The sequence below is a fragment of the Cydia strobilella genome, chromosome 8, assembly GCF_947568885.1.
Source record: "Cydia strobilella chromosome 8, ilCydStro3.1, whole genome shotgun sequence".
In the NCBI taxonomy this organism is placed as follows: Eukaryota; Metazoa; Arthropoda; class Insecta; order Lepidoptera; family Tortricidae; genus Cydia; species Cydia strobilella.
The window spans coordinates 14,177,884-14,200,744 of NC_086048.1; the positions used below are offsets into that span (position 1 = coordinate 14,177,884).

The 22,861-nt window shown below is 36.5% G+C and overlaps 1 protein-coding gene across 1 annotated transcript in view; it reads right to left on the minus strand.

Moving 5' to 3' along the window:
- LOC134743752 (uncharacterized) overlaps positions 1-22,861 on the minus strand; it is a 126,627-nt gene that overhangs the window by 68,392 nt on the left and 35,374 nt on the right. The window lies entirely within an intron of this gene.

A 22,861-nucleotide genomic window follows, 5' to 3' on the forward strand; every position in this document is an offset into this window, starting at 1 on the left:
TTAAGATGGTACGAGTACTTCAACTGAATCAGATACCGGGAAGTGGTTCAAATTTAGTTACAAGATTTGAAGCACTATACAAAGGTATATACGCAGTGAAGCATAAAAGTGTGTAAAAAGGGGTCAACCTCGGAAACATAATGAGAGATAGGTAATAAATTAGAACATTATGGCGTTCTAGGTTCTCTTAAAAGTCACAGAAAATATCGTATGCGCGACGAAAGTTATTTAAGGTCGAATATCATAAAAATATTTTTTTGCGGATATCAAGGGTTCTTATAGTTCCATGTTGTTGACATTCAGGTCCTTACCTGCCGCAACCCTTATTGTATAGCATACAATTTGCGACAAGCTATGTCACTAATATTTTCTCATGCGATCCAAGGTCAGCTGAGCTGAGCTGCTGTGAATAATACGTTCTATAAGTTATTTAATCACTAAAATGAAATTTATGGGCCAGGAGTGCGCTTGTGCTAACTTCACTAGAAGTCTGTTGGTATTGGAGCAAATATCTGGATCATCTCTATGAATTGGGTCAGGGTATCATTTATTTCGGAATGCGGTTGTAGTAGGAACGTTTGAATGCATGCGCGGTTTGTGGTTGAAGTTAGTATTTGGCTCATGCATGCTATTATGCATTGTTCGTGAAAATGTTTGGTTGCTGTTCAAATTTTAAGTAAACATAGGCAAGGCAAGTTCTATGCGGAAAGCATGCTCGCAAAAAAATTGCGACTTAAGTGGAGTGTTTATTTCTCCTACTCGTAGCGTGCATTATAATGTATGTACATATATATTTTAAACACCAAGTTTAAAGTACATATTCATAGATTTTTGGATGAAGATATTTAAAAACAAACTATGAACAGATAGAAATGTAACAATCAAACATACAAATTAATTATAAATTAAAATAAACCTAAGAAAAAGTAAAACTAAATGACTTAACAAATTTTACAATATTATCCCCCACTCTGATTATCCCCCGGACCAAATGTCCCAAAAATACTGGCGGCATTACCTCGCTGAATGACAAAAACTAAACTAAATAAAAAAAACTTATTTATATTTATAACTCTGACGCTCTTTTAAGCGTACCTCAGGGTTGAACCCCGAACTCCCCAAAATAAATCAGGACCTGATCAGGACTTACGTTTTATGTCAATATTTTAAAAGTCGACTGAGCCCATGAGGTCGATTCCAATGTAACAATTTGTTATGGTTTTAAACTGGTTTTGATAACACCTTGACAATCGTCGTGGTGAATGGCGCGCATTTCACGCACGATTTTCACTTCATTTCGCTTGCACCAATCAGCGTGAGCGATCTTCAATGAAATTAGTTTTGTAATATTTTGGATATCGAGAGAACCCTAAATTTTACATTTAAATACCTATTAAATGGGAGAGAAATAAACTGCTGATACATTTACGTATTCTTGACGACTTTTCCGGGAATCGCGAATCTTGCTCCGTTCTGGAGACATTTGACTTTGAGAGACAGATACGAGGGGACTGGCGAAAATACGTGTCACTGTGGAGTGACACGTATTTTCGTCACTTATTTCACTCTTATCATTGCTTACTCAGGTCAAAATTTATCCTGTAACTTAACTGTGTTCTTTTTCAACAGTGAAGTTTCTGATATTTAAAATTATGATATTGCAAAATGAGCTATATGGCCACTTTAGTGTAGTCTTTAGTTTTCTATGACTTCATTAATCCAATAATATGACTAAATTAATCAAGTAATTTTATAAAAAGATTTATAGTTTGAGAGTGACCGACATTGTTTTTTTTTTAAGTCGAAGAGCAGTCTCAGACAAAGTAAAAATCTGAAAATGTTATTTGCAGGCTAATTCCTAAGCAAACTTATTAGACTTTTTTTAAGAAACTGTATCATTCAATTATCTTTACAGGAACAAACAATAATAATACTTAAAAATTGATTATCTAGAAAAGTTTAAGAGAAAGTTGTTTCACAAAAGCAAAAATATATACTAACCAAAACACATTTCTTGAATATAAACGTGTAATAAATTGTGCTGTAAAGCCATACTCGTACCAAGCTTTGTGATAGAATTAACATAACTGCCATCTTGACTTATTTTAATTAATATATACCGAAACAATTCTAAATATTTAGTATAATAAACCTAAGTACAAATATTTAACCAGATATGTTTCAAATTAAGTTGAATCTACATACTTATCAAACTTAAAACAATAAGAGCAAGTTTGGGAACAAATCAAATTATTTTATTAAATATTTTGATTTGTGTTTTTTAAGTAGTTATACTACTATATATAAATTAAAAACTGTAATAGATGTCATATATTGAAGAAAAATTGACGAAGCCCTCCAGTGGTGAAGGCCGGATCCGGATGATATTCAATCATTGTTAGTATTCAAATAACATACCTCTACTCTTTTAAAATCTTTTATTTATATACAAGATACACTACATACATACATACATAGATACAGTGGTACTACTAAACGAAATTAATAACTAACAAATCTAAAATAGGACCTTGAGGCATTGTACCAAGGATGCTGGCTGCATTTCCTCGCTGTAATTCCTCTACTTTAGATATTGTGTGAGGTCAATTTTAGCGTGACCACACTCCTTTATGAAGCACTAAAAGCAATTAGTGTTAGGTACTAAATCCTTTCATCGAGCTTTAAACCTCCTTTATTTGAATTAAGAGCACATAATCCTAAATTGCGTCCATTCACCGTCTACTAAATACTACACAATTTCGACGGTTATTACCTTCCGCCGGCAAACTAATTATTTAAAGGTGATTAACTTGCATAGCTATTATTTTATACGAACTACCTATTTAGAATTACTAAACATAAGGTGCTTTTGTCCTTGGTGCTTTAGGAGCAAGGGTCGATTCTACTCGTTAAATTAAAGTAGGTACCTACCTATTCTTTACCCAACAAAGAAAGTCACGATATGACAATTATAAGTTTTAAGTCGACAATAAAGTTTCGTCTGCATAAAATTCGTATTCTGGAATAAAAACTATTATGTCCTTTCACAGGACTTTTAAAACCATATCCAGACCAAATTTTATCTAAAACGGTTCAGCGGTTTAAGCGTAAAGAGGTAACAGACAGATAGGTCTTTTTGCATTTATAATATTAGTAGGGATATCGCAATGCCTAAATATGGACGGTTTTTTAGGGTTCCGTACCCAAAGGGTAAAAATAGGACTCTATTACTAAGACTCCACTGTCCGTCTGTCTGTCACCACTGTCACTAGGCTGTATCTCATTAACCGTGATAGCTAGACAGTTGAAATTTGTTTACAGATGATGTATTTCTGTTGCCGCTATAACAACAAATACTAAAAAGTACGGAACCCTCGGTGGGCGAGTCCGACTCGCACTTGTCTGGTTTTTATGATAACTGTTTTGCTATTACGCATACGTTCTAGGACTTCTAGGTACAAATGTACAGCCAGTTGCAGAGATAACTGACTAGCCCCTTAGGCCCACTTGCACCATCCCACTAACCCGGGGTTAAGCAGTTAAACCGTTAACCATGGTAACTCCAGGTTAAACCGGTTTTAATCGTTAGGGTTATAATAGCCCAAATCTAAATCTAAAGGTTTTTCGATTTTTGACAAAGTTGTGTTGTTCGGCGCTCGAAGTCACAAACTTGGTTTATTAATTGGACCAACATCATATACAAGTCAGCAAAAAAATCAGAACTACCGGATTTGAAGCAAAGGAACCCCACGTACTTTCAGGCGACAAAGTAACTGGATTATAAGGAATAGTTTGCTAATTATAACTTTAGTAAATTATCAACTACCTAATTTCAAATTATTACTTAAGAGGCCCACTGACTATCAGTCCGCCGGACGATATCAGCATGTCCGTTAGAACAAAAATTTGACAGTTCCGAAAAACTTACCTTTAGTTCAGCAAGTTACATAAAATTTAGCAGGAAAATCAGTGTGGATCAGTTCGGACAAGCACATAAGCCAGGGATAAGCCACGGATCGCTCGTTAAGGAACACGTGCCGCGCCATACGACCTTTGTTCTAATAGACTTAGGGTCGGTTGCACCAAACTGTTTGTCATCGTTAAAGAGTTCGCAAATTTTTATTCTATGGAAAGTTTCATAGTATGTAAACCGCCGCGGCGCGCCGAGTGACGTTGATCATTCTGTCAAATGCGGAGGGTGTTTTAGTAAGAAGCTTTGGAAAGTGAGGCCTATTAGGAATCTAGGTTGCAATGACATACACGTTAAATTAATATTTTGGCAAGAGTAACTTGTCACTGGAGTAGTATCAACTGAATCAAAAAGAAAAATGTAGATTTTCTTACTAAGAATAGTTTTTTATTCTACTGCTACTGACAAAATCGGTTTGCCAGACTATAACTACTATACGAAAGAAACTGTTTAAATATACACGTTATTTATATATGCAATGACATGTTATCGATTTTAACACGTGGATAGTAGGCAAATGTTAGTGATAAAATCTACTACAGTAATAGAAATACGGGTATCTAGGTCACACGTTTTCTATACAAATATTTATTATGCACTGAAAAAACGAAGTTGAAAAAACCGTAACGCGATTGAATAACAAGGATTACAAGGCTCTTTTTTAGAGACGCCTGGATCATACACAGTTTATAGCAAATTCGTTCGCGTCTTTTCTGTAGACATCGCAAATTTTAGGGAATCTAAAGCTAATTTTTACGCGGCACCTTTACAAGCGGGATACATTTTTTCTGCAGTACTGTGACTCAAATAAGAAAAACGGGATAAAAAGAAAGAAGGGACCTTTTTCTAAAATGTGTTTGACCCGCCTACATTTTATTGTAATTAAATGCGAACATTATTGAAAACGAGGCTTTCTCTTACATAAACATATGTGCTTCAGTAGACGGATTATAAAGAGTGGGTAGACAAAACCTTTATTTTTGGGAAGGCGGGAGGCGTATTCTGATTCTAATAACAGTCAAAACATTTCTTCAACCAAAAACGTCACTTTCGACACTGACAGATCATATCCATAACAAATCCAGATCTAATTCATAACCTGTTTTTACAATCAGAATACGCCTCCGGGAGGCTAATTCAAACTTACATTTTGTCATAATATTGTCTTCGGTTACCGCGATAGTTACTCATGAAATAAAACTCCACTCTCAAACTCTTTGTAATTTTTCCTCAGTCACCCGTTGACCACGAACGCTGTAAAGAGTTCGAAACGTCGGGATGTATTATAAATTCAATATACGCGATATAATCCGTTTTCATAGTTTTATTACATTTTGTCATCAAAATTACATCTAAATGATGTAATTTTGTTGTTATTTGCTCGTGAGCCTCGCTTGCGCCAATACATGTACGGACAAGTACGAGCGAAATGCACCGGGCTATTGTCCCCACCCAACACTTATAACGTTGTTTAATTCAATGAACATTATTATTTTTCCACGGCACAATTTCTGATAACCGTGTCACACCGATTAGGATCCCGTGGTGGTTCGCGATATGTGACGACATGTGACCCACGTCATTTTGTGACACGTGTCGAAGTAGGTACCTGTCCTTGGTCGTAAGATAAGCCACTGTGTAAAAGTTCGTGAGTTTTCCAAACGTTTGGATAGCGTAGGGTTGTAGAACATGGGGTGCTACGGACAGGAAACCTCCGAGTGCCGAGTCCCTTCTAATTCCTCTTGATCAGCTGATCCGGGGAAAAGGGATGGGCTCTTGGACGGGGCGCCCCGGGGGCAACGGTAAGTAATTTCTTGGTCTCCAAGTAATTGCTTAACGGTGCTGCCAATGGCTTGTCGTGGGTGGGTTAGGGAGGTTCCGCACAGGGTGTCCTCTCGATGAGGGAGAGTTCACCCAAATTCGTGCTGGAGGGGGGCCTTTTGGCCGGCTGGGGTTGCTGATGGGGCCTTTGGGCCGGGCGCGTGAGGCCACAGGAATAAGGTTAACCTGTATAAAACTACGGGCCCCGTAACTGTCTAGGCAGAGGGCCTATGATGACGGCCGGGGGGCTTGTCACTGCTGGCCGACGCCAGCGTGGTGGCCACGAAGTCATCTACCTCTATAAAAATCGCTAAGGCAATCTGAGGTGGTGAAACCCGGGGTTTCTCCATCTCCTCCCGGCGTGGGTTGTCATGAGGGACCAGTGTGTGGTGTCGCCCTACATACTACCTTCGAGAGGGGGAGCTTCGGCTCCAGGGCCTTGGGTCCAAGGAGGGGACAACCTCGGCTGTCGGCAGCAGGCGGTGTTCGCGGTGGAATGCTTATTGCGTCCGTGTCACCGCTACCATTGCTGCGAGACAGGCATACCGTGTAGGGTTTAGTCGAGATTTGGCCCGCTGGCCACGAGTCCGACATATCCGTTCTAGTTCCCCGGCTAGGCGGAATGCCTAAATGCATTACTCCACGATAAAAAAAAGGGTTGCAGAAAGTGTTAAATATTTACTTTTTATTGCAAACAAATTTATTACAAGTATTTTTACTATATCTTAACCGTATCGGTTACATAATATCAGGATTAAGGTCCACGATATATCAGGATCAAAGAATACAATACTCACTAGGATCAGGATGCATGACATACCTGTGACAAAAAGTATTTAATTAGATTCAAATATAATACGATTAAGACCTTAAAAATTGCAAGGTTTACTCCTTACATACTACTATTTTTCTACTATTGATCTAATATCATTTTTTTTATTGCGATACCTTGAAAGATTATTTTTTATTACCATGCATGTAACATATTAACACAGTGGAATTGTACGAGCAAACGATATCCAATGTTTTCGTTCTAATTTTTATTGGTAAATCAATTATTAATTTTATAAAATATCCACAATTTTAATTTTATATAAAATGAAAAACGATAGGAGTAAGCCATCGTAATTAAATCTCGTTCACTACGGCACTGGGCCGAAAGACCTGATGATGATGTCGATATGATTATGTATGGTTAATTACGAGTTACACTAATTGCCGCAGCGAATGTGTAAAACAAACAATTCTGAGGTGACAACCCTACGCTATGTTCCATTTAGGAAAGTGTTCTCACTCTTCTAATGTTAGCATGCCTAATAGTCGCGCCACTCGGCATATGGGCCGGGAAAGGCTTTTAGGAAAATGTGTAATGAAATGTGATTGCACGTTCATATAATATATTATCCCGAAGAATAACGTGTTTGTGTTCTCTTGCGAAGTGTCTCGACCTTTTGGACAACTTTGGAAACGTAAAATATAACAACATTTTGATATCAATGCCATGCCATTTACGCTTTGAAACCTCAGTAGTAGGTAAAATAAATATTAAAAGGCTTTTGCTCATGTTTGCTCATATTGGCGCTTTGAAATGTATGACAGCCGAAGTGGAAATTACTTAGTGCCGTAAGAAACTGAACTAACGGCTGTATTTTTTATTATTATCAGTTTACACTTATCGTTCATTTTTTCTAAACTTTCGTAATTACACATTTGATTCATTTACGACTTACGACATAATTGATGACTTTATTTTTATTCCAATGAAAGTACTGTAAGTATATAAACATAACACAGACTGGTAGAAGGAGGTTCACCCCTTCCCCATTCACTCAATCACTATGGGCTAATAGAACTTAACGACTCTTACCTGTTGCGCGCATTCCTAATCGTACTAATCAACAGGTTACGAACTCGATAAACAGGAGGCCTGTTTAACTCTTCAGAAATGGTCACAATATTGGCATTTAATGTATATATTTAGTAGTAACGTCACGGTCACTGACGAATCGAATTGGTCCCAGGAACGGTATAATAGGCCTAAAGTTCAGAATTATGTAGTTAATCCTCATATTAGTATATTATGTCGTATCTTGTATTTTCAGTCCTTGTACTCTTTGCAGAGGGTAGTGGTCAACTAGGACTACCAGGCACAAACGCTGCATTGGGTTTTCATAGGTATGTACAATGTACATTGTAAACACAACTAGCTTGTATAATGACCGCTCATATCTCCGCATGGCGTGTTGACTATAATACCATATCACGACTTGACCAATATTTCAAAATACATATGTAGTATAATTTTTTCTGAGTGGAATGGTCCTTTGAATTATTGCGTAATAAAATGAGAATGTGAACTCAAGTATGTTTCGTTGAGATGTTTAAACGTTATCACTCAATTATATGACATATGACATTAGCTTAAAGCCGGCGTCGTCTAGGCGGGGTCATGTCAAAATATTTATCCTGCAATCCGAACAGGGTGGGTTTATTACAACATACATATTGTATGACGCAGCCGCAGAGCTCGTAAAGCTTTGAGCTGCGACACGTCGAGGAAGATGGCTTCTAACTATTTTTAGCTACAGCACAAGCAGTCTCGTTTAAGTAACGCGACTACTTTAGTGTGTGAGAATGTGCAATATACGAACATAAACATGTGGGTGACATAGATATTTAGGTATCTATATAAATGTTACTTATGCAAAAACTTGCGAATTAACGTGGAGTAGCAGTATTCTATTTACTACCTATCCCGGAAAAAAGGTGTCATTTTTATTCGCCAAGTCACTCATATAAAGAATGTAATAAATGAATGAGATTTGAACATTTTCAAAAATGTACGGAAAGTTAGCGCAATGAAATTTTATTAATAAAAACTAAAAGAAATCCGGAAGAAGTAATTAATTAACAACCTAGAAAATAGTAAATTGTATAAGGTAAGGGTGCATTGCCTTAAACAAGCTACACCGAGAATAATAAGTACAAAGGAAAAAGTTGCAGCTAAAATACAAAGGAATATTACATTGAGCTCATTTAGTTCATTCCGTAGTTGAACATAATAAATGTGAGGCCTAATAGGTCACATCTCCTACTGCATGCCTGCACTGCTCTGGGATGACGAAGTTATACACTCGTATGCATACGTTATTTAACTTCGTCATTCCAGCAGTACATGTAACCCAGAAATAGTTTCACTTAGGCCATTCCATTCACTTTCACCGTTTCACTAACCCGGGGTTAACCGGTTAAACCTGGAGTTCCTATGGTTACCAGTACAATTAGACACTGGGTTAATGGTTTAACCGCTTAACGCCGGGTTAATGGGATGGTACAATTGGGCCTAAGAAATGTATTCCATCCTCGTTTTTTTAATCCTGCTGAGTCTACGTAAGTATTTTCCTGTTGTCTCAGTTAAAAAACTTTTAACGAGTAGTTATGGATGACTGGTCGTAAATACAAAACAGAACTTATAGAGATTTTCTTGAAGCAGAAACTTTTTTTAAACTTCTTGAAGCAGAAACTTTTACCCATGAATTCAAATAACTATTGGGCCAATTCGAACAATGATCTAGATATCAACTAGATATCCACTAGATATGAAACAGAAACGATATTTAAGAAAGTCTTTCAAATTTGACATTTCCGCGATTTCGAATGTCCTCTTGAACAATCTCTTTAAGGTTTGCTTAAGATATTACTTAGACATCAATGGATATCTAATGGATATCCCAAAACGTCACAATAATTGTATCGTGAAATGATAATTGGTTTCTCGAATCGAACTGCAAAAGATAACTAGTTGAGAACTAAACTATAACGTATCTATTAGATCTCGTATTGTTCTCGTATCTAGTAATTATCACGTTGTTCGAATACTTCGAATTGACCGGTATGTATTCAACTATAAGAGTAGTCGTATTTAGCTCGTAAGACTATGCAATTAACATTATAACTTGTCGAGCCACTAGCCGCAAATATTTTGTCTCTCTTGTGCACGTGACTTTTAAATCCGTAAAAATCATGTAATCGAATCACTTTCTTTTCACACGAGTTTATAGGACTTCAATTTTATATTAAGATAAGGCTAGCTTTTCGTTGGATAAATAACGTTTTTGGGTCAAGAAAGTTAGGGAAAATGGGCGTATTTCCTGTGGATGTGAAATTATGAAAGTTAACGATTTGAGTAAAATTTTTAAGGCTTTCATCATACAACTTATAAGATAAAAAATGTTTGAACATGCCTATAAGGGTAGCTAAGTACAGCAAGAAAAATAGGCTTTAAAGTCCACTTATTTTATGATGTTCACAGAAAAGACACGTATCGTTAACTCGCACAAAAAGGTTTTAGAAGTTAGTTAGTTTTTTTTTTTAGAGAGTTTAAAGTGTTATATTGAAAAATCTAATATTGTATTAAATTTCTAAGAGCCATGCAATATTGAAAGCTTCTATCGAAAGATTTGAGGAATTTTATCAAACGTGTTAAAGAAATCAGCGGGATTGGTGTACGTCCTACCTCTGAGTAATATTCACTACATACATTATACGAATATTCTATTATAATCGGAATTTTGTGATTGACAAAATGTAGGTATTTGCTTTCTAATCTGCCTGAAAAGGTCGCTTGTCAATAATAATGTAACCTATTCAAATTTTATTCGTTATTTAACGCATAGGAGATTAGCCGAGGCGGCATAATAAAACTACACCAAACTAAGTCTAAAACATGTCGAGGTAGCATAATAAACTTACACCAAACAAAGTCTTTAGGCTTTATAAATGTATATAATATATGCACTTACACATTAATGTAGCCTCTGTTATAGTGTAAATCTTTTAAACTGAGCTAGTTTACTCAAAGAGTCTCAAGAATACAATACCATTGAGAGGTAAACCACAAATTAAGCTCGTAGTAAAAGCAGATTATAACCGCCTTGAAATGTTAGTATACATTAACGACTCTATTTTTTAAACAATAGACTACAAAATACCCTAACTAAATAATGGCTAACATAACTTTTTTTGCATTATACAACCGTCGACACCCAAAAAGAGTGCACTCTGTAGACCTGTTATACTCGTACCATACCGTTAATGATATGGACCTTGCCGAGTAATCTTAGGTTTTAGTTTGAAAACTAAGATAACTCGGCAAGACCCATAGGGTAGGGACCTTTGTAAGTGAGACTGTGAAGATCAAAGTGTGTTATCGCCGAATGGGCGACTCGCCAGTCTGCCGTGGTCTGATCTAATTAATTACACAATTACGCTCACGTTTAACGGAAATTATTTATCTACTAGTGCCTGCCCGCTACTTTGCCGACGTAAAAATTGTTTCATTACAATTTCACACATTCCTTATAGGATGATTACTGGAATTGAAAACTAAGATAACTCGGCAAGACCCGTAGGGTAGGGACCTTTGGAAGTGAGACCTAGAAGATCAAAGTGTGTTATCGCCGAATGGGCGACTCGCCAGTCTGCCGTGGTCTGATCTAATTAATTACACAATTACGCTCACGTTGAACGGAAATTATTTATCTAGTGCCTACCCGCTACTTTGCCGACGTAAAAATTGTTTCATTACAATTTCACACATTTCTTATAGAATGATTACTGGAATAGAAACATCTATTATATTAATCCAAGTTATCATATAAGCTGTCTGTAAATATTTATTTCACCCAAGTACGACAAGTATATGTGTAAAGGTTTTAAAGGGTCGGCAACGCGCATGTAATATCTCTGGTGATGCAGGCGTCCATAGGCTACGGTAACTGCTTACCACCAGGCGGGCCGTATGCTTGATTGGCACCGCCGTATTATAAAAAAATCAGCAATTGTTTAGGAACACATCCAAACAAGATACAAGAGCTGCTAGTGTATCAAATAAATAATAAACATAAAAGTTTGCACAATTAAATTGTAGGTTAATTTACCTAAGTCATATAAATATATATGGCCGCTATAAAAACTACATTTTGACGATTCTTCAAAAAACATCTGGTTATTTAATTATTTAACCTTTATTGCACAAAAGAAAACCTTACAGTACAAAAGGTGGACTTAATGCCATTAATGTAATTATCAAATAGCAAAAAAGATGTGACAAAATGTTACGCATTTTCTGTTTATTTATCTCACAGCATAATCCTATATCTTAATTAATCACTACGAAAACTTTGACTAAGTCATCGGAATCTGACTACAATTTGTCAGATACAGAACTATTATACCGTAATCTCAATTATATAAACAAATCAGAAACAGATGGTTACTTGAGAAATTCGCGATGAGAAATGCGAAAGATGCCTCCCGGACAGATCTTTACAATGGCCATATTTTCAGTAGGTACTTACACCTTGTTGCAGTGACTATATTTGGATTAAATAGTTAATAATAAATATGTACTAACAATACACGTCGTTGATCAACTACCTATTAGTTCAAAAGTAAAAAAAAAACTAGTATATTATCAGTTTTTTAGGGTTCCGTACCTCAAAAGGAAAAAACGGAACCCTTATAGGATCACTCGTGCGTCTGTCTGTCTGTCCTTCTGTCACAGCCTATTTTCTCTAAAACTACTGGACCAAATAAGTTGAAATTTGGTACACATATGAAATTTGTGACTCAAAGATGGACATGTAACGTAAACAAATTAATTTTAAACACGGGGCCACTTTTGGGGGGTAAATAAGAAAATTAAAAAATAAACTTTGTCAAACTATATCGTGTTACATATCAAATGAAAGAGCTCATTGTGAGAATCTCAAATGTATTTTTAATATAATTTTAGAAAAAAACAGTTTAGAAGTTAGTTAGAAAATAGGCAAAAAATGACCATTCCCCCCCTTTATCTCCGAAACTACTGGGCCAACAATTTTGAAAAAAATACACAAAATAGATCTTTACCCATAGATCACCGGAAAACCTATTACAAATGTGTAGTCAAGCGTGAGTCGGACTTAATTACTTAGTTTTTGATCCGACCCCTACGGTTTTTTAAAGACATTTCGCATAAAAAATACATTGTTTATATTGTGTAATGTACGGAACCCTTGGAACGCGAGTCCGACTCGCACTTGGCCGGTTTTTTTGAGACAAGTAAATCGTAACGATTCATTCCATAAATTCTTAAGAGGTGAGAAGCAGACTTTCAAATCTAGCTACGTAAACTTTCCTGGATAAAATATACTTGTTTCGATCTTTTGAAACCTTTATTCATTGTTTTATCCGGTACAAGCTATTGTTTGAATAACAAAGTCCTCTATATCGATTAAAGAAAACATTAAAGCGTAAGTAATTGCGCCCTTCCTTCGTCCTTCCTCTATTTCAGGTACCTACCATCTTTTGTTGGAGCCTGTCGAGGCTGTATTAGTGATTTGCTGTTGTCGGAAATATTGCTGACAATAACTGACAAATTGTCAGCAATATTTCCGACATTGGAACAACGTTTCAAGGTTATCATTTCTTAATTATTTGTGTTTAAGTTTTATAGCTAATAAACATACTTAGAGCAAACTTTAAATACACACTCATCATACTGTAAAGTGTTATGCTAAAAAAAGCTCTATAAATGGGAATAAAAAAAAATGGGAACATTCCAGCAACAAATAATATAATAATAGTAGTGTTGGCTGTTACCATCACTAGGCTGTTACAAGTGAATAGCCTGCTTTATCGAGCTCATTCATAAATATTATGCTGATAAATTCACATCTGGGTTTGAAATGAAAGAGGAAGTTTTTCAATCAGCCACGGCTGTATTGAGCAAATTGGAAAAAAGGAAAAGTAAACTGAGCGCACGAGGAGCTTTTTAGGTCAACAGTTCCTTATAATATTTATTCATTTCATAGGCAATCGCATGACATACAGACACCGCTATAAAACGGGCTGAAAAGCAAGTTAAACATTTTTTCCGTCAGTTAAAAATTTAAAATACATTCTTTCTGATTGCTTGCTACGGCGTAGTGAGTCGCACGGTGAAAGAAATTATTCAACAAGAAAGCGTATTTAAACTTTACACAACTTTATCCTTACTACGAGTTTGTCACTGACATATTCGCCATATAAACTAACTCACAATGCTTCTCCTTCGTACTGACATTGGTCCAAGCGAGATGCACTGCGTGAGTTGACGCAGTCGATAGAGTTAGGCCGCGTAAAACTTATTTGATTCAAATGAACTCTCAGTGCGTGTGTCAAAACATAAAATAATGTAAAGATAATAACAAACTAAGTAAGTAAATATTCTTTTCCCCTCACTAGCTCGGAAAGTTGTCTTTTATCCTTTAAAACTAGCGGGGAAAAACGCATTTTATCCACTAGTGGGGAAAGTAATTTGACCTTGGATGGAGCGTGTTTAAGTAGCTTGACAGATAACAAAACGTAAAACGCTCATAATAATGATTCGTTTGATATTAATTATCATTAAACAAATGGTTTGAGAATCTAATAAAAAATACCAAATTTAGCTTTATTTAATGATTTTATGTCATAGACCTTAAAGTTCCATAAGAAACGTTTGTTTTTTAATAATGATGTTAAATATAATTCTGAACGCACAAGTTGAGTCAATGCAATTTCAAAACGCATCATTGACATTTCATACGTCAGAATGTCAACATTGTCAACAAACTTTTTACTTACAAACTTCTCACGTAAAATACAGAATTTCCAGTTTTTTGTTATAATATCGTAAAAAAAATAGTGATTCCAGTGACGAAGATGATCTAACTTGTACTTTGTACTTTCCTCGCTATGAAAATTTTAATAACCCAACTTAAGCTCCTAAGTCAACGGCTGAAAAAAATACAAAGAATCGGGTCCTTACGATGCCACTTGCAGAATAACATCAACCGACCATGCTGATTCAAGATAGGTAGGTCATTTGCGGGCGATCATAGCAGATTTTGCGGAAAAAAATAAAACTTGAAAATTTTAATAACCCAACTTATGCTCCTAAGTCGGCGGCTGAAAAAAATACTCAGAATCGGGTCCTTACGATGCCACGTGCAGAATAACATCAGCAGACCATGCTGATTCAAGATAGGTAGGTTATTTGCGGGCGATCAATGCAGATTTTGCGGAAAAAAATAAAACTTGAAAATTTGAATAACCCAACTTATGCTCCTAAGTAGACGGCTGAAAAAAATTGGCTGGAGTTTATCGGTTTGAGTTACTGGAGGTTTCTTATGGAGGCTGATGGATGAGCTGTAGGGGTTGTTGTGGAGGCTCGTCGGGGACCACATGGTTCCCACCTCAGTACTCATCGGATGAGGTTGAGAAGAGTATACCTATGAGATGCGGGATGCACGATGAGTTCTCTTGTCGAGATTCAGTTGTGCCGTGCATCCACTGATACAAGCCACGGGACTTGGGGCCCTTCTAATCTCCCTGAGAGTGTTGAGGTTACATTCATAACAAGAGAATAGAGGTATGAGATTGAGAGCAGATGGAATTGTGCGCCCATCGAGTGTTGATTCCTGGTCAGTGCAATAGCTATTTTATACTGTGCTTTGTATACATAGAGATCCATGTAGCGAGGTTATCATTACATCCCCCTTGGAGTAAAACTCCGCTACAACTTTGCTGAAGGGTACAAGAAATGAATTTCAACGGCGACTAATTTTGTGTAGCCGGAACGAGGGGGCTCATTTCAAACAATTTATCAGTTAAATGAAACGTTTGTTTTTTAATAATGATGTTAAATATAATTCTGAACGCACAAGTTGAGTCAATGCAATTTCAAAACGCATCATTGACATTTCATACGTCAGAATGTCAACATTGTCAACAAACTTTTTACTTACAAACTTCTCACGTAAAATACAGAATTTCCAGTTTTTTGTTATAATATCGTAAAAAAAATAGTGATTCCAGTGACGAAGATGATCTAACGCCTGTGGATGTTGTACTTTCCTCGCTATGGTGAGGGGAAAAGTTTTGTGTTACACACGGGTGCAAATGTATTTTACTTCTCGTGTGTTGAAACACTCGCGGGTAAAATACAACTTTGCACCCTTGTATAACAAATAACTATTATTGTGCACCAAAAAGTTAAAAAAAATACACAGAAAGCGAAATAATAAGTGTGATAGTAATGTGAAGAAAGAGGAACAGACACCAAGAGGGCTTTTTATAACTTGAAATACGTTGAACACTGAATTTCGTGTTTTCCAGTGCAAATACCTTACTTTGGTAAGTTCAAAAATAGTTACATAAATAAATTTGTTATACTCATTCAAGGTTTTGTATCTTTAATTTTTTTGTGACGTTAGATATCGTGTGAGATTCTGATTATTATTTTATTTTTGCATATTTTAATATGAACTATTCTGCACAACATAATGTTTTTCAATATATTAATTATGCCGAGTCTTTGGGGGTAATCAACGGAGGTTGTGCGGGGTGTTACTTTAACGACAGAAATAATAAGTTTTTGGCAAAAAAATCATTTTTGGTACAAGCTTTTATCGCTGACTGTATTTTTCTTTCCACAGGCAACTAATACTCATCGAGACAATTCTAAAAACCCCAAACACAATTAGGTAGCGTTGTTTTATCACAGAGTTCCTATGACCACCTCCTGTCTCCATCATCAGATCAGGATGATACCATAATATTGCATTGTCACCCAACTTACATATGTATGCAAATTTTCAGCTTCATCGGAAACCGGGAAGTGGGTCAAATTTAACTTGCAAAATTTTACCCGAACAAACATAGTTACATACTTATTAATATTACATACATACTTACTTACATAGGTACATTGCAAGTTAATAAAAAGCTTGTAAAAAGGCTCTGGAATCGATGCATCCTCCAAGCTGGCGGTCTGCTAAATTTACAAAACATTTTCCTTTTCACTTTATGCTATTCTCAACTTGAAGTTCGTCTATATAAACATCCACTATTGTTGTACATACATTTCAAAGCCAAATTCAGTCAATTTGAATTTATATTAAACTAGATAAGAATCTACATGAAGCTCCATCGTATTTCCAATTAACATTTCCTAAGTAACATGCATTTCTAACTCAATTATATACGTCCTCAAATTAGCGGAGGCGTCTACTAACACCCTCGCATTCGGGGCTTTGCAACCTTATGATTGCGGCGGTAAGGTTTATAATTCTGTATTTTCGAGGAATGGGTATATTTGTTACCTTCTGTTTTGAGGCGTAACGCCCTGAAGCCATTACATTATTGATGGTTCGCCAACGCGATTCAAGAAGCATCTATCCTTATTTGTTCTGCCTAGGGCGCTACACTAAGAATTAACATATGTATACCTATAGACGACAGACCAGAAGACATATGTTTTGTCTGTATTGTGCTTTTTCGTACAAAAAAGCGCTGGTGGCTTAGCGGTAAGAGCGTGCGACTTTCAATCCGGAGGTCGCGGGTTCAAACCCCGGCTCGTACCAATGAGTTTTTCGAAACTTATGTACAAAATATTATTTGATAATTTTTAACCAGTCGCTTTTTGGTGGAGTAAAACATCGTGAGGAAACCGGACCAATCCCAGTTTGGGTTGGAAAGTCAGATGGCAGTCGCTTTCGTAAAAACTAACGCCAATTCTTAGGATTAGTTGCCAAGCGGACCCCAGGCTCCCATGAGCCGTGGCAAAATGCCGGGACAACGCGAGGAAGATGATGTGCTTTTTCGTACAACTAGTTGTTACCAATAGACCAATAGTTATAATGTACAGGTTAGCTTGAAACCGTAACGCTTTACTTGTGCTAAACACTTTAATAAATATTATAACAGCTAATTTTGAACGGAAATTATCAATATATAACTCGACGCAAGTAGGTCGGCGAGAAAGCTAACTCATTTCATTCAACTTGATATAACATGACAAAAGTTTAAGAGGAAAATGAATCTTAATTTTTTAACAAGTAGATACATCTGCGAGCGATACCCCAAATGTTATATTAAAGGAAAAAATGGAACAGTTACGCTTCCGGCAGGACTTGAACCCGCAGCCCAAATAATTGGTAACGTACGGTTTGCTGAGGTTGCGGGTTCTAGTCCTGCCGGAAGCGTAACTTTAAAAAAAATCCTTTAATATAAAATTTGGAAAATTAATCTTGTTCTGATACTTTAAGAGAAAGTACATTTTAACTTTATTATTATATATACCTACGTTTATCATCTTACTCGATTTTTAACATTTATATAGTAACTGTTTTCTGGAGCGACGGCTCAACACTTTTCACATGCGCTATCTACGCAACATTTTAGGCATAACCTGGCAGGACAAAGTGACAAATCAAAGGGTCCTTGAAAAAGCGCAGCTGCCCAGTCTTGCCGCTCTTCTCAAACAGAGACGCTTACGGTGGCTGGGGCATGTGCACCGGATGGAACCCTTTAGAATACCTCGACGTGTCTTGCTTGGTGCAGTTGCGTATGCGAATCGAATACCGAGAATATCGAAGACCGATGCTGCGCTTTAAAGACCGTGTCAAGCAAGACATGTCAGCATTCGAAATCGACCACCATGCCTGGGAAACCTTAGCTGAAGACCGTGATGGATGGCGCAAGCATATTGTGGAGGGGAGAACGCTATGCGACCAAGCCTGGTTTAATGCGTTAGATAGCAGAAGGTGTCGCAGAAAGCAAACCGGGACTGGAACCTCAGGTGGCATGAGCTTTCTCTGCCAAAAATGTGGGAGTTCGTGCCGCTCACGCATCGGCCTCCACAGTCACCAAACCCGCTGTCTAAACAGCAATGCATAAATCGTCTGCAATAGACGTAAAGGCCTGTGATGATAAAACAACTTACGCCTTATCAGAAGATAAAAGACAGAATGAAAATATTCAGTTTATTTTTCCCCAACCCCGTTTGATTAAAGCTCATAACATGACTGAAATAGCCATGAAAGAGCGCTTATTTATCAAGCTACTTTCTCACTCGGCATTCCCGTCGGCCTCCCATTGAGGTAAGAGTGGCAGCGTCCATGTAGGGGTAACGACTTTAGGAGGTCAATGATCTCTGTAAATACTACAGGAGAAACCTTAAATATTAGCTTAATTGATGTTATCGTTCTCGTTCCCAATTAACGCGCAATTTGAGGAATGAGAAGATGTTTAAACATAATTTTGTTTACCGTTTCATAAATGATATTCTGTAAGTTGTGATTTTGTACGCGGCACAATGAAAAGTAAATAAAATCATGAAATATTTTCGTGATTCCAAAACAGATGTTGTGAGTTTGATGAAATAAGAAAAGTTTATTTCAAGATAAACTACTTGTCTTACCATTTTGACGGTTATCTACATCTCAAATTTAGTTCTAAGGAGGTCCTTCTCAGTTTCGTTGCCTTCTCAATTAGCGAAAACGACTGGTTCAGGTTAAGCCACAGGTCGTGGGTTCAAATTCCAATATATTTTCAGCCGTTTCGTTTTAGCGGTAAACGTAGCCTAACTGAGAAGGTGCTTCCTCAGTGAGACTGTTCCGTGTTTGAGCGATATTCATTTCCGCTTTGGCCTACTTACACAAAATGAATAAAGCAGAGCAAGCAAAGTTTTATATTCCGTCAATGGATGGCAGATATAATTATATTTAAGTACTTAAATGTTACAACCAGTCTCTTTGAGTTTTCTTTTCTTAAGTATCTTTCATGTCAAAGGCATCTCGTTCAACTTGAAAAGACCGGCAATTACGTTTCCATTGCGGGATAAAATGCGATATATGTATTATTTTCCTTGTAAGGGCAAAAAATTAATACAATAGGTATATGGGCGATACCTCAGTGGCGGATTAGCCACGAGGCAAAAGTAGCAAATGCTACGGGCCCCGCACGTTTGGGGACCCCGCGCACCTACGCATTGTGGCCGTATAAAACCCAAGTTTCACTTCGTTCACTTCGTCCGACAAAATTAAGACAATCCATGGGCCCCATGGACCCCATGGTAGAATCTGCTACAGGCCCCGCGCTACTGGATTAATCCGGCACTGCGATACCTATACACACCTGTTGATACTTTTTGTAGGTACCTACTCACTTTTTAGTGCTAAACACACGGATTTAGATTTTAATGCTAAACATTAATGGATAGATGTATTTATCTGTGAAAGTAAAGGTATATTTAGCCATTTGAATATAATTCAATTGGATATATCTTATTTCTATAATTTATATAAAAATAAATAATTATAAACCTGTTTAGGTTATTAGGTACAGGTAAGCGTAATATGATTATTAATTTCATCCCGTTTGCATAGAGCACAAAAAATACTAACAACTACAACCTTCACAGCGAGAGCCACTTTAATAAAATAAAAAAATTACATTTCACGTCTCCGTTATTTAATTATCGAACATAGTATCATTAATTATTTATTATCGTTCGTCGATGAAAGTACAGAGTTAAATCTGTTACCATGTTATGTCACTCTATTAGGTGTTTCACGCGAACTACGATTGATTACGCAATCACTATTAGTACTATAATATTAAGTTTTCTACTCGTCGACTATAATCTGTGTATTACAACTTCATATGCAACACTACAACCTTACTCTTTTCAACGTTGGATAGTCTATGGCACTTCCGACTTAAGCATAAGAATTTTATCGATACGGTTTAATCAATTATAAACATTTTGAAAATAGAACTTCATACATTTCGATAAATTATTTCTTGTTTAAGGAGACTCGATTCAGTGCTAAGTAGCCTACTTAAAGACGCTGCTGCGTCGCATCTGCTTTGTGGTTGGTTGGCCAACAAAAACATTTTATTTTATGTTGTAGTAGAAACAATTGATTCATAAGTCAGAAACGCGCGTGTGACGCCCTTCATATAGCAACATCCATACCCTACGAAAACCGCTTAGCGTTGCTTGTTGGTCTCCATAGGCTACGGTGGCCAAAATCGAGAAAAAACTGTCTTAAAATTAAATTTAGCTTGAGCAGGTACCAGGGCCTCATGAGTTACGAGGAGGTGTCGTTGATCAATCCGCCGGGGGCGCCGGGCCCGGCCGCCGAGGCGCGTACGAGTATGAAGGTATCGCGCTTTACAAGCTGGTGTGGTAAAACATTATTGAAAATATAAGTGAACCTACTACAGGCCATGCGAATTGGTTTAGATTCCAATTATTTTTTCCGGTGTCAGTTTAAAGCTTAGGAGGCTTACGCTTAATACGAAAATTTTCATACAACTAATTCATTTTTTATTGCGGTTGACTGTTTGTATAAATAAACATTTAATTATATTATATTATATTTATAAATAAGTTTATAGGTGCCGATGTATAACTTACCTATTTTTTTATCCACATGTTTTTAAAATAGAAATAAGTATTACATAATTTACATAGGTACTTAATTCATATTTATACCTACACGCAACCACCTTCTTCTTCATGTATCTGTAGTACAAAGTTTCGTTTAACTTTTCAAACGTGCCATATTCTATAAAACTTTTTAAGGTTACAATAACAAGCGAGCCAGCAATGTGGTCACGAGATGAAACCTCTGTGGAGTAGATGCGAGTAAACAAACAGCTTAGGCATAGTCGGCCTTGAAAGTGTCTACATTATATAATTGGATACGGAAGGTTGAATAGTTATGGCAGTCCAAAAAATATTTAGGTTCAGGTTCCAAACTACTTATAAAGGCGGAGGTACTGATATTTATTGGGTTTATTATAAAGTACTGCAACTGACTGAAAAAATAATAAATAAAGTACAAACTGTTTTAGAATTAGAAAAACATCAATTATATCACGATGTTTTCCAGGGAAAAGATATTGGTTCATGTCAATAAACTGAAAAATTGAAAAATTTAATGACGAATCAATTTTATGTAACAAAATTTACTGTTCGAGGCAAAGAAAGAATCTTGGAAATAAAAATATTCCAATATCAAGAGCAGAATGAAGGGGTAACAAATTGCGTCACGGCCTACGCAATGTCGATAATACCTTATAATAAATATTTATATTTTGCAATAAGTATCTATAGAATTATTGTTTTGTTATGCAATGTTAATTTGTTGAAACCTAGCAAATTACAGCGCTACTTGCACCATCCCACTAACCCGGGCTTAGCCGGTTAAACCTGTAGTTACCATAGTTACTAGTACAATTTGACACTGGGTTAACGGGTAAACCCCGGGTTAGTGGGATGGAAAAACTTGTTACAATAGTAGCTCGTTATAACTTTATTTTCGTTATTTAAAGAACACGTCTTTTCTGTAAATAACTACCTATAAGTAAAGGAACATTTGTGAAAGTTTAACATCCTTCAACTCCAGAAGGAGCAAATTATCATTTTCCAGACAGTCTCTGAAACTAATTGACCTAATTCCAATTTGTAGTTAGTTTTCTGTATCCCACGCAAGACAATTGTTAACTTAACAAAACATCGATTTATCAGCCAAGTTCTCATTACTTGGTCGGTTCATGTTTTCGTGTTAATTTTCATTGATACAGTTGTATAATTAATTCAGTGGTATACGCAACTGGGATTGTCACCCGCTGATCTGCTGCTCTATCTGGGGGCACGGCTGTGCCTCCGTCAAGTCGAGCAAAACAAAGAAGCACGACCGTACCATCCCTTTCTCGAAGCCATTCACGCCATTTTCGACGTCCTGTAATTTTGTGCTGGCTTTAACTGACACGATACGACAACGCGTGGCGTCAAGCACATATTTTTAAAAGTTGATCTTAGTACAGGGACAATTTTAACTGATTTCTTATTTGTATGGTTTCTCTTCGTCACGTGTATCTAGGGAATTCTTAGGTCAACCGTAAAAAGACAGGAACTCTAGTCAAAATCATGGTCTGGTCCCATCAAGTATGCATAGACATAGTTACCTAACAAACTAGTTAAATCAGAATAAATAAATTTTTAGGACGTGTCCCAAAACCAATCAAAACTTTAATTTAATAGTTAATTTTCATAAAGTTATTAAGTGATATTGTTTTCATTTCTAGATTAAAGCTCAATGAATTATATCATTTAAAATAAACAGTTAACTGTAAAGTTAATCTTCTCATTTTAAAATAAGCGTTAAAGTTTGCGTAAGTTGTACGGTTTGGATGTTGTTCGAAATGAAA